Source organism: Mauremys mutica, unplaced genomic scaffold, assembly GCF_020497125.1.
Source record: "Mauremys mutica isolate MM-2020 ecotype Southern unplaced genomic scaffold, ASM2049712v1 Super-Scaffold_100183, whole genome shotgun sequence".
NCBI lineage: Eukaryota > Metazoa > Chordata > Testudines > Geoemydidae > Mauremys > Mauremys mutica.
The window spans coordinates 410,572-421,794 of NW_025423281.1; the positions used below are offsets into that span (position 1 = coordinate 410,572).

Here is an 11,223-nt window from a genome sequence, read left to right on the forward strand (position 1 = left end):
GCCTCAGTGGCCTGTAATTGCCAACTGCGTCTCTGGAGCCTTTTTCATACACTGCTCCAGCCAGGGACTAAAGGCCGCCCCAGACTTTCCCTTTCTCCCTTCAGGGAAATCAAGTTCAAGTTCTACAAGGAGCTAAAGAAGCCTCAACCCTGCATCTGAATTAATGTCACATTTCTCACTGCCCGACACAAACAAATGTCATTTCAATCCCAGGTGAGTCCACTTCAGTCATTCCTCAGCCCCATTCCTTCACCCTCCAGCCTTAGCTTAGGGCATTGTGCCACCCTGTGGGCATTTCATGTCCCTCCTCAGTTTCACATACAGACACAATCTCCTTTGCTGTTCAACGAACAGCAAAACCTTTCTGTGTCTCTAGTCTGAGCCAGGGCATTCAACTCCATTGAAACCTTCTCTCCTGGTCACCTTCAGCCCTGAGAGTGAGATATTCACTCTCCTCTTTCTTCAAGCTGCTGCTGTTAGTCCATAAAACATGTACCATGGAATAAAAAGCTGAGTTTACTCCAGGGTGAGGAAAGAAAGGAGCCACCAACTCCCCAAAAAATCTCTGTGCCCCAGAGAGAACCTGCCCCTGCTATTGGAATCATTGATGTGCTTCAGCTACAATGGGGAAAGCATCTGCTCTCAGGGGGGTATAGCTCAGTGGTAGAGTGTTTGACTACAGATTAAGTGGTCCTTGGTTCAAATCCAAGTGCCCTCTAATAAGCCTCTCCTTATTCTTTTATTTTTTTTAAAAAAGGGAAAACATTTTGATTACCATTCTCCATTATGTTCAGGAGCTCCACTATACGGGGATGCTTGAAATGAATGTAAACACTCAACATTTCACTGTCCAAATGCATAAAAACCTAGCAAACCTGCCCATCAGCTGAAATCAGTTCCAAGCCTCTAAGTGTCTAATTTATGTTTTCATCAATTAAACAAAGGGATCATATGAATGTACATTTGAAGATCCCTCCTCTCCAGGGCTGTGCTGTGCAGAAGAACAAGAACCACGTCCAGTTGGGGCTCAGGAGTCTGATGAGCAAAGGCCACTTGGTGCGGGCTAAAGTCACCAGCACTTTGGCTCCTTCCCATTCAACCAGCAGCTGGGCCCCCAGGACAAGGCATGAGAAGAAGACAGTGGCTGTGAGCAGGAAAATAGCCACCAAGAAGCTGGCTAAAGCTGTCAAGATCCCCAGGGAGGTCACCATGCCCATGTCTAGAATGTACTGACTGCAGCAGGGACCAAAAAGGCAGAGAAAAGCCCTCAAAAGTTCTAAGCGGCCAAGCCCCAGAAGGTGATCACAATCCTACCTAAAATCAAGACAGGAGTAAGGCTAAGGTCATCTCCAAAGCCAGGGCTAAGAAGGTAACACTGAGAAAGAAGTGGAGAGATTTCCATTGGGATGACTCCTGCTCCCCTAATGGCTCTGTTATGAATCACCATGGACCACCCGGAGAGATCAAAGTCCTACAGGACAAACAGCCCCATGGCCAGTATGATGAAGTGGTGGCAGTGGGGGGAAGTGCAGTGTTTTGTGTAACACCTGCCAGGTGAGTGATGCACTGACAGGGCAGCTGCCCATGAGCTCATTCTCTTCGATCTGCTTCTGCTGTTATTTCAGAGCCAGCACGAGCGGGAGTGTGTCCCTGTCACTTCACCAGCTCTAGAACAGGCTCTGTCTGCAGCCCAGCTCTGATTAATCCCACTTGTTAATGTATTCCTACTGCGAAACTTTCCCAGTTCTCTGCCTCATTCTAACATTCCGGTCAGAGACTGAATAGGGGGAGGGATGGACTAATTTGTGTGACATTCGGTAAGTTGCCATCGTATGTGATTGAAACCTCTGCTGGAGGTTTTATGTGCCTGTTACACACATAAAATAGCTAAGCTTGACCAAACTACCTGCTACACATTCAAACCTTCCTGTACACACACAATAGAAATTGGGGCTCTGAGAAATGGCAACTTTCCTTTAACACAGATCTTTGTTTTCTGTTCTTCCAGAGGCATTGAAATAGAAGCACATTACCTTTAAACAGCTGCTATTTCATGATCAGCAGCAGAGCCTCTGTCAATTTACACCCATAGAGCTGATTGTTTCTAACTGCAGGGTTAGCCAGACCATTCAGTAACATTATCGCTCTGTTCACAAAGGCTTTGGTTAGTGACGAATCATGAGACTTATCCCTTCCTGCTGTAATTCCACTGACTCCAGTGTCTCTTTCCCCAGTTCTGGTTCCAAGAAAATAAACAAATTAAAACAACCTTCAGAACTAACATGCTGTGGGAAAGTGGAAATGTTGATAGCTCAAATAATTCAGTTTCTTCTCTGTCTTGTGTGTGTCTATCTGCTTTGTGTGTGTGTGACCAGTGGGGCTTTTTGTTTGCTCCTGGCAGGTTCAACCCTGTCAGATTTGTCTGTGGGGAGGGGCCAGAGAAAACAGACCCCCTGGCCTTCCAGGTTGGGGTTAGGCAAAGGAATAACAATCCTGTCCCATAAAAAACAAAATATGTTACAGAAACAGTGGTAGGAACAGTGCTAGAGAAACTGGTAAATAATCACAGTGCCCAGGCTTGAAGTAATCGGAAACACAGAATTCAAAAAGCAAAGCTCAGGGGATATTTGGGATTTATTCTCTGAGCTTAGTCATGTGCTATAGCACAGGGAGCACTTTTGGAAGTCTCCCATCCCACAACGGGGGAAAGTAAAAGGATTCTTAGGCTCTAGCATGGATTGAAGGAGGATGGTGATGGGGAATAAGGGAATCCCTCTGACTTACCCTAACTACGTCTGTTGTTACAATGGGTGAAATGACTTTTTTCCCTATCCCTGCCCTGTTCCTGCTCTTTGTTATAGTTCAATATAGTTTAAGTGCGGAAAATGATCATAAAAATATCTGCTCCCCAGCACAACCTGCAGCAACAACAGAGCAACTGGGAATGAAACAATTTGTTCCCCAAGGGAGAACTCGATGACTAACAATTGCTGTGAAATGGGGGAACAGTATAACCGTGATGCTCAGGATTTGTTGAGACTAGGGAAAGTGATGGAGTTTAGGTCAGGTCAAGGGGAAAGCTAATGCCAACCCCTGCACCTGGGCTGCATCTGCACTACAATTTTTTACATTAAGATCACTAACTTGAGCAGCCAATGCCATGTACAGTCCTAGTGGATGTCAGGCACAGATAGTTTTTGCCTCAGTGTAGCTTGTTGGGATCAAACCTCTCTCCCCCCACCTGGAGGTGATGAACATTCCTGGCAGAAGGGACACACACTCCTGTGACTCAAAAGGAAAGGAGCTGATAGAAAAGATCACAGGACTGACCCCAAAGAAGGGTGAGCTGCAAAAGGCAGAAGCAGGCAACTGATCTGGTGGAGCTGAGAGACCACGGTGAAGTTGGTGCAAAAATCAATATGTGGGAAATGAGCAAATATGATTTTTTAAAAAAAAAATTTTTGGCTAACCCTAGTCAAGGGATTTATTACAGTTCTCTCTCATGTGGATTTTCTGATGTCTAATGAGGCTTGAGTGCTGATTGAAGCTTTTCCCACACTCAGAGCATCCATAAGATTTCTCACCCATGTGGATTTTCCTATGTTTGATAAGGTGTGAGCTCTGATTAAAGCTTTTCCCACACTCAGAGCATGTGTAGGGCCTTTCTCCTGTGTGGATTCTTCGATGTTTGATAAGGGCAGAGCTCTGACTAAAGCTTTTCCCACACTCAGTGCACGTGTAAGGCGTCTCCCTTGTGTGGATTCTCTGATGTAAGATGAGGCCTGAACGATTAAAGAAACATTTCCCACACTCAGAGCATCCATAAGGTTTCTCACCTGTGTGGATTTTCCTATGTCTGATAAGGTTTGAGCTCCGACTGAAGCTTTTCCCGCACTCAGAGCATGTGTGGGGCGCTTCTCCTGTGTGGATTCGCTGATGTGAGATGAGGGCTGAACTATCGATGAAGCATTTCCCACACTCAGAGCATTCATAAGGTTTCTCTCCAGTGTGGATTCTCTGATGTCTGATAAGGGCAGAGCTCCGATTGAAGCTTTTCCCACATTCATGGCATGTGTAGCGTGTCTCTTCCAAGTTGATTCTGTCGCTTGTTATAAGGTCTGAGAGGCTATTAAAGTTTCCCTCTGGCCTCCCCTGAGTCTCACAGGCTTTTGTTTTTTCTGGGAGTGCATAACTCCCGGAAACATTCCCTTTGGATCTTCCTGATAAAGTTCCATGTGGTTCTCCTTGCTCAGCATCTTCCTGATGGGGTTTCTCCTCCTCATTCTGTCTCACCATCCCATCACCTGATGGGAGACAGAGAGAATCCAGACATAGGTCACTACCTGCACCGGAAAGAAAGAAAATCACAGAGAGAGAAATGGAAAAAGGGATGAACAATCCAAAATATGTGTGGGAGAGATCAAACCTATCAGGAGCTGATTTTCCCCAAAACCTTCCCCAGAGGAGAGAGGAAGGGATCAGTTTTGGTCCGCATCTCATGAGAACACTCAGGGGAAAGAGAGATCGGGGAGCGACTGCTGCCAGTTGTCAGTCAGAATAGGAGGGAAGCCATGAGTGACATCTGCCATAACGATTCCACATCTGCAGGGAACAATCCTGAACTTTGAAAGCTCACAGGGTCTTTGTAGGGCATCCCGAATGTTTCCTGAATTCACAGACAGTTTTTGAGTTGGTTTAACCAATTCCCTACCTGTGCAGGCAGCTCTCGGGAGCACTTCTTTCTCAGAGCCCTGGAGGTCTGGGACCCACGGTTCTTCCCCTCGTTCCAGCTGCGAGATCACATCAGGTTTGGAATCTGGAAGCCCTACTGCAGGCAAAGAAAACAAGGGAGGTCAGTGGAATTTGTGGGACACTTGTCACAAGGAATAGTCCATGGTTTTAACCCCCAGCTCATTTTTAAGCAGTAACATCCCAAGGCCAGCTTCCTTGGCTCCAAGTGGCAGGAGAGTTGTTAATCATATGCATTAGTCAAATTTCCATCAGATTAATACAGCAGAAAAACCAACCCCTATAAATCCTAAAAGAGCAACCCAATAAGGCAGGTGCACATTTAGTGATGCCGAAACCCCAGAGACTTTCACCCAGGCAGCGCAACCCAGATTTACCCAGCTGAATATTTCAATAGTGAAACAAAATCATTGCTGACATTTAGCCCACAACCTCAAAGCTAATTACAGTTTTCTCCTTAGATTTCATTATTATGTAGCTAGTTTCATGGTTTTACCCCCAGCTCATTTTTAAGCAGTAACATCCCAAGGCCAGCTTCCTTGGCTCAAAGTGGCAGGAGAGTTGTTAATCATATGCATTACCTTAGTGCCTAAGAACGAACTAACAGTGGGTCCCCATTATGCTAGGCAAAGTACAACAGAGAATAGTAGCTGGGCCATGCCCTGAAGAATTTACAATCTAAATAGACAAGCCAGACACAGAACGGGGGAAGGGGTAGAACCCACTGTTAGAATAGAGATATTCAGGCCTGGCTGTAAAGCCTATAGTTTAAGAACTTAGGTGTATTTTTATCACTTAGCTACTTACAGGGGTATAAAAACAAAGAATCATAATTACTGTCTGTATTTGTAAGGGCCTTCTCTCACTAGGACCGTCTGAGGCCTTGTTCTTAGGCTAAGGCCTTTGGCTAAGCAGCAGGGGCAGCCATAAGCTGGGAAGCGAAGGGTCACATCCTCACATCCCAAACCCGTCACACTGAAATAAGGTGCTATTGGGCTGTTAGGAAGACGATCCTGTCCTGATAGTGCCCATCACCACCAGATAAAGAAACAGATCTTAAGATGGTTCAAGAAAACTTAGTTTGACAGCAGCTGGTCTGGCAAGAAATCACTTCTCAATGGTTGTGAAACTCTCATTTCTGCATTGCTTTATATTTATGTCTCACAATTTTCTGTTGTTAATCTGTCTGGTTCTCTAATTGTTTTTCTCTGCTGTATATTTAATTTTGCTAGGTGTAAGTTAATTAGGGTAGTGGGATATAATTGGTTAGAGAATTATGTTACAATCTGTTCGAATTGGTTCATTAAATTTCAGTACAATGATTGGTTAACGTATAGCTGAGAATATTACTCTATAAACAGGAGGGGGAAGGGAAATTGGAATCATGTTTGTTAACAGGGGGGAACGTGGAACAGGAACAAAGGCAAGGCTCTGCGGCATCAGAGCTGGGAAGGAAACACTGGGGAACAGACTCTATGGGAGTATAGAGATAAGCCCGACTGGTGTGAAGGGCTTCGGAATATGCTTGCTTAGAAACTAACCCCAATAAACATGGCATTATCTGCGCTTCGGACTTCTGGTCTTTTGCTGCTTGCTGTCTGCGTGACAAGACCCAGGGAAGCGGGAGGCCTCTAACATAACTGACATGACCTGATAACTAAGAGGTGAGCTTTTAACAAAGATTTTAATACACGTTGGAAATGATCAGGGATTCCCATGAGCACTGATGAGGGGACCATGCAAAATATGCATTTAGATCCTTGTCTTGTTTTATATCCTTTCCCCATTAGGCACACTGGCACTGTCATGGATCCATGGGATCTGTGCAATGCCTGGGCTTTTAAACAGTGCTTGGGAAGCCTCCGGCTTCAACACTCCTACTTCAACCTGTGAGCTCTGCCAGCAGGTCCAGCTGAACAACACTCCTCTTCAGAGACTGTTCCTCAGTCAATGCACAGAGCAAGTTTTTGCTGTGGCACTGGGCAGACTGTTAAAACATAGCAGGGTTCATTAGTGAACCGAAAAACAGCACTGGAAAGTCCTTAGATTAGCACAGGGAAGTGAAGAAGACAATATAGTCCATACTGGCCAATGCCCTTCAGCCAGGCTGCTGTAGAAAACACTTTGGTTTCCTTTCACTGTGCCAGTCCATTTGCCTTCACTCCGGTAGAGCTCCCTGCGTCTGCAAGCCCAGTTCTTCCTGCTCCCAAAAACATAACGAGTCCATGTGTATCTCCGCTTGGCTGAGTGAAGCACACAGGTGACAATTATTCCCTTGTCTCTGTCGAGTATTCCACTGATGTAGGTTGGTCCCAGCCTGTCCTTAATGACCCATTCATATCACCCCATGACAGCTAAGTGACAAAACACCTCATGTCTCCTGCTCGTTCTAATCATAGCAATACCAACCACAGAGGGAAACTGAGGTGCGTATTGGCATCATACAAGTATCACCGAAAGTCCCACCTCTCACACACACGCACTGCTCACAGCCCCTGGAGAGAAAGCAACGCACAGGAACTGGACGTTAGTCCAGTGAACACAGTGGAGGACAAGCTGCAATCCTCACACCCTGGTGAAAAAGGAGAGGCATGCGAGTCCCTATCCAAGCACGTGCCCGGGATGGAAAGCCGCGGGGGCAGCCCTGGAGGTCCCTGTGAGGGCGTCAGTCAGGCAGCCTTCGGCGGCTTGCCTGCGGGAGGTCCGTCAATTAACTTTGTAGGTGTAAAAATTGCACAGGCTACACCACCACCCTGTGACATCATCAACAAAGTGCCCATTTGTGCCTGGGTAGGGGCCCTGCTACGGGAGGGAGGATGCAGCAAGGACTCAGGATCGGTGGCCAGGGTCTCTGTGCATAGGAGATGGGGAGGTTATGTGGGGAGGGGGGTAATGAGTGGGAGAGGGAGGTCAAGAGTTAAAATAATATTTGGGGAAAACCTGTATAATAAAGTGAAACTGAACAGAAATAAAACTGGAGTGGAGGCTCTAGAACAAGGCTTGGGCAGGGATTTGGGTTAAAGGTCTGGGATCCCCCACAGCTCTAGATCCCCAAACCTCTCCTCCCTCCCACTGACCCACCCAGCCCACTTCCTGGGTGCCCTTCCTCCACACTCCCCTCCCCTTCTTCCCATTACTCTCAGCTGTCCTCTCACAACCTCATCCTTGCTCCAATTTACCTCTAACCCTGCACACACCCTCCCCATGTCCAGGCACCCCAGAATTATCTACTCCCCCGACCCCTTCTCCTCATCTCACATGGCTCTGTTCTCCTTTCACCTTTGTGCTCCTGAATGACAATGTTATACTCTCTTCTATCAAAAGAGGAGCTCATCTGACTGTCACACAAGCCCTGCATCAGTCACACACCTATTTTTATTACTTAAATTATTTTTTAATAATTTTAAAAATATTTTTATTTATTTATAATTTTATTAATTAATTTTAAAAAACAGTTATTAATGTAGTTACTAATGTAGCCAATAAGGATACATTAAATGCAATTTCAAAATGACTGATGACAAATGTCTAAAAATTATTCTAGTGGGTGGGAGATAAGGCAAAAAGGGGGGGGCAAGGAAACTTGTCAAAACTTGTATGATGAATAAAGGTATCAAGTTATTACTGCTCAGGTTCTTTAGAGACCCCACAGCTTCTAATAACCCAGGGGACAGGACTCCTTACCCAGCGAGGTCACCGTCTCATAGTTCTCCTGCATGACACCCCTGTAGAGGGCTCTCTGAGCGGGGTCCAGCAGAGCCCCCTCTCCCCTGGTGAAATGCACAGCCACCTCCTCGAAGGTCACCGGCCCCTGAAAGAGCAAGAGTCCAACACTCCCACTCACATGCTGTGCGGGGGAGGGGGGGTGGCCCCACCCTCCTGCCTCTGTGCCCAGTCTCTGCTGAGCTGAGGTGGGGGGACAAGATTCTGTGCTGCTGCCTCTGGGTCAGGAGTGGGGGCTGCTGGCCCCTGCTGCCGTGTGAACGAGCCTTCGGACTAGTGAGTGCCGCTGGGCTGGGAGTGACAGCGGGTGTGTCTCACCCTCCCCCCACAACAGACACGTCAGTTACTGTTGTTACTTCCTTTTACCTCCTGTCAAAATGCACAAAGTACATGTAGTCTGTAATTTTATTCTTCACATTCGGTCAGGATGACAGTGCTGGTAGTTTAGCTTTAACTGGTCTGTGCATTTCATCATTTTATTTCTGTCTTATGCTTAAAGTCAGTTCTCTGAGTAACGAGTTCTAAAATGCCTCACCTGGCCTGGCTGGAGTAATTATCATTATTACTGTTATTGCCGTATTGTGCTTTGTCATTCATTATTTAAATGGTACTGGCAAATAACAGACTGTACATTTTGCTTGTACTTACCTGAGCAGGGCTTGTTTGAAAAAAATTAGCTAAACTCAAAACTTCAGACACTGTGCAGATGAAGATCACTTATCTTCAGACTGTATTTTTAGTCTGTGACGAAGCAGGGAGTGGGGAGGATTGAGCTGGGGATGTTGCGGGGGAGTTTTACTGGGACTGTCAGCATTGGGGATGGGATATCAGGGTGTGACTTCACTTGAGGGACGATAGCTGAGCATGTAACCTGAGCCCAGGACAGGGATGGGCCCAGGTGACACCTTCTGCCCGGGAAACTGGACAAAGGCTGGAGGAGGAGCCGGGGGTGTGTGGCTGGAGGAGACGGCTTGAGGGGGGGGGTTCAGTTTGGAGCTGGCTGGGGAAATGGAGGGAGGCCAGAACCGGGTCTGGCTCCCTACCCCCCCCAAGATGGACCTGACCAAGGGGTCCTGTTGTCTGTACCTACAAGCTCTGTTTGGGACTGTGTTCCTGTCTTCTAACAAACCTTCTGCTCTACTGGCTGGCTGAGAGTCACGGTGAATGGCAGGAAGTGGGCAAAATGAGAGACTAGAGAGTCAATAATTTTAGGGAAAACGAGGGACTCTCCTTGGATTTTCTAGCCACAGGTGGGGAGGGGAGAGAGAAGGGGAGAATCAGAGAAAATTGTTCTCAGGTTTGAGACAGAAAGAAATGGCACAAACAGGAAAAGGATGTGAGTGGCTCACCCACGTGACCATAGGCGTGCGCAGCACATTTCATTAGGGTGTGCACCCAGGGAGCCCCCCCTAGCCCCACCCCATCCACTGCCTCCCACTTCCTGCCCCCTGGCTGCCCCGCTCAGAACTCCCAACGCCCCCTGCTCCTTGTCCCCTGACTGCCCCCTCCTGAGACCCCCCCCCACTGTAACTGCCTCCCTAGGACCCTACCCCCTACCTGTTGCCCTGACCCTTATCCACACCCCCACCCCCAGACAGACCCCCGGGACTCCCACGCCCCATCCAACTGCTCCCCGTCAGTGACAGGACCCCCAGAACTCCCGACCCATCCAACTCCCTCTGCTCCCTGCCTGCCCCGACCCCGCTCCACTGCCCGACAGGCACCCCCCGAACCCTTAACCCATCCAACTCCCCTGCTCCTTGTCCCCTGACCGCCCCCTCCAGAGACCCCCCCACCCTCTAATCACCCCCCCAACTATCCAACACCCCTCCCCACCTCCTGGCAGCTCTGTCTAGTGGCTGCTCCCACCCACCCACACAAAGTGGCGGAGGAGGTTCCCTCTCCTTCGGGGGGAAGGTTGCCTAGTGGTTAAGGCACAGGACTCAGGCTCAGGTGTTCTGGGTTTGAGTCTCTGCTCTGCCACAGACTCCCTGCTTAGCCTTGGGAAAGTCACTTCACCTCATAGTGCCCTAGATCCCACCTGCCCAATGGGGCCAACACTGACCCTGCCTCCTGGGCTAAATCCATCCATGGCTGGGTGATGGGGGGGTGGGCAATGGAGATACCAACATGGGGAGATTGGGGCTGAATTTCTCCACAGCCGGAGAGTGGGAGCCAGCTCCACAGGGGGGATGGGAGCGAGAGGGGCTCAGGCCAGCTCCACACAGAGGGGGGTCAGGGCTTCAGCCCTGCAACTTCTGCCACTAACGTGGCTGGGGCTCCGGAGCCGGGGACTTCAGCCCCACATCTTCTGCCAGGGTCCGGGGTTCTCCTGCCTGCCCCAGGGGGGCTCCTCTCCCCCTCCATCCCCCCACCCCCCAGTGCAGCTCCTGCAGGGGCCGGGGGCTTCTCCTCCCCTCCGTCCCCCCCCCAGCGTGGCTCCAGCCCAGTCCGGGGATTCTCCTCCCCCCCCCCGCCCCGCGGCTTCTGCTGGTATCCGGAGCTTCTCCTCCCCCGAACCTCCCCCTGCCCCAGCCCCAGCCCAGCTCCTCCCCGCCCTTCCCCGCCTGCAGCTCCGGCCTCTCCCCTCCCGCCCCGTCAGCCGCACCCAGGGGAACCCCGGGCCCCAGGCTCTATCCCCACCTGGAGCCCAGCGGGGCCGGGGGCAGCTCCTGCTGCAGCTGAGACCAGTGGCTCCGCTCCGGCCCGGGCGGCTCCAGCGCTGCTGGCAGCACGTGGCCACCAGGGAGC

The 11,223-nt window shown here is 49.3% G+C and overlaps 1 non-coding gene across 1 annotated transcript; it reads left to right on the forward strand.

The window, feature by feature from the left end:
• The first annotated feature begins 646 nt into the window (after positions 1 to 646).
• Positions 647 to 718, forward strand: TRNAC-ACA. Its single transcript has one exon. It is a non-coding gene; the product is annotated as a tRNA-Cys (tRNA).
• The last annotated feature ends 10,505 nt before the right edge of the window (positions 719 to 11,223 follow it).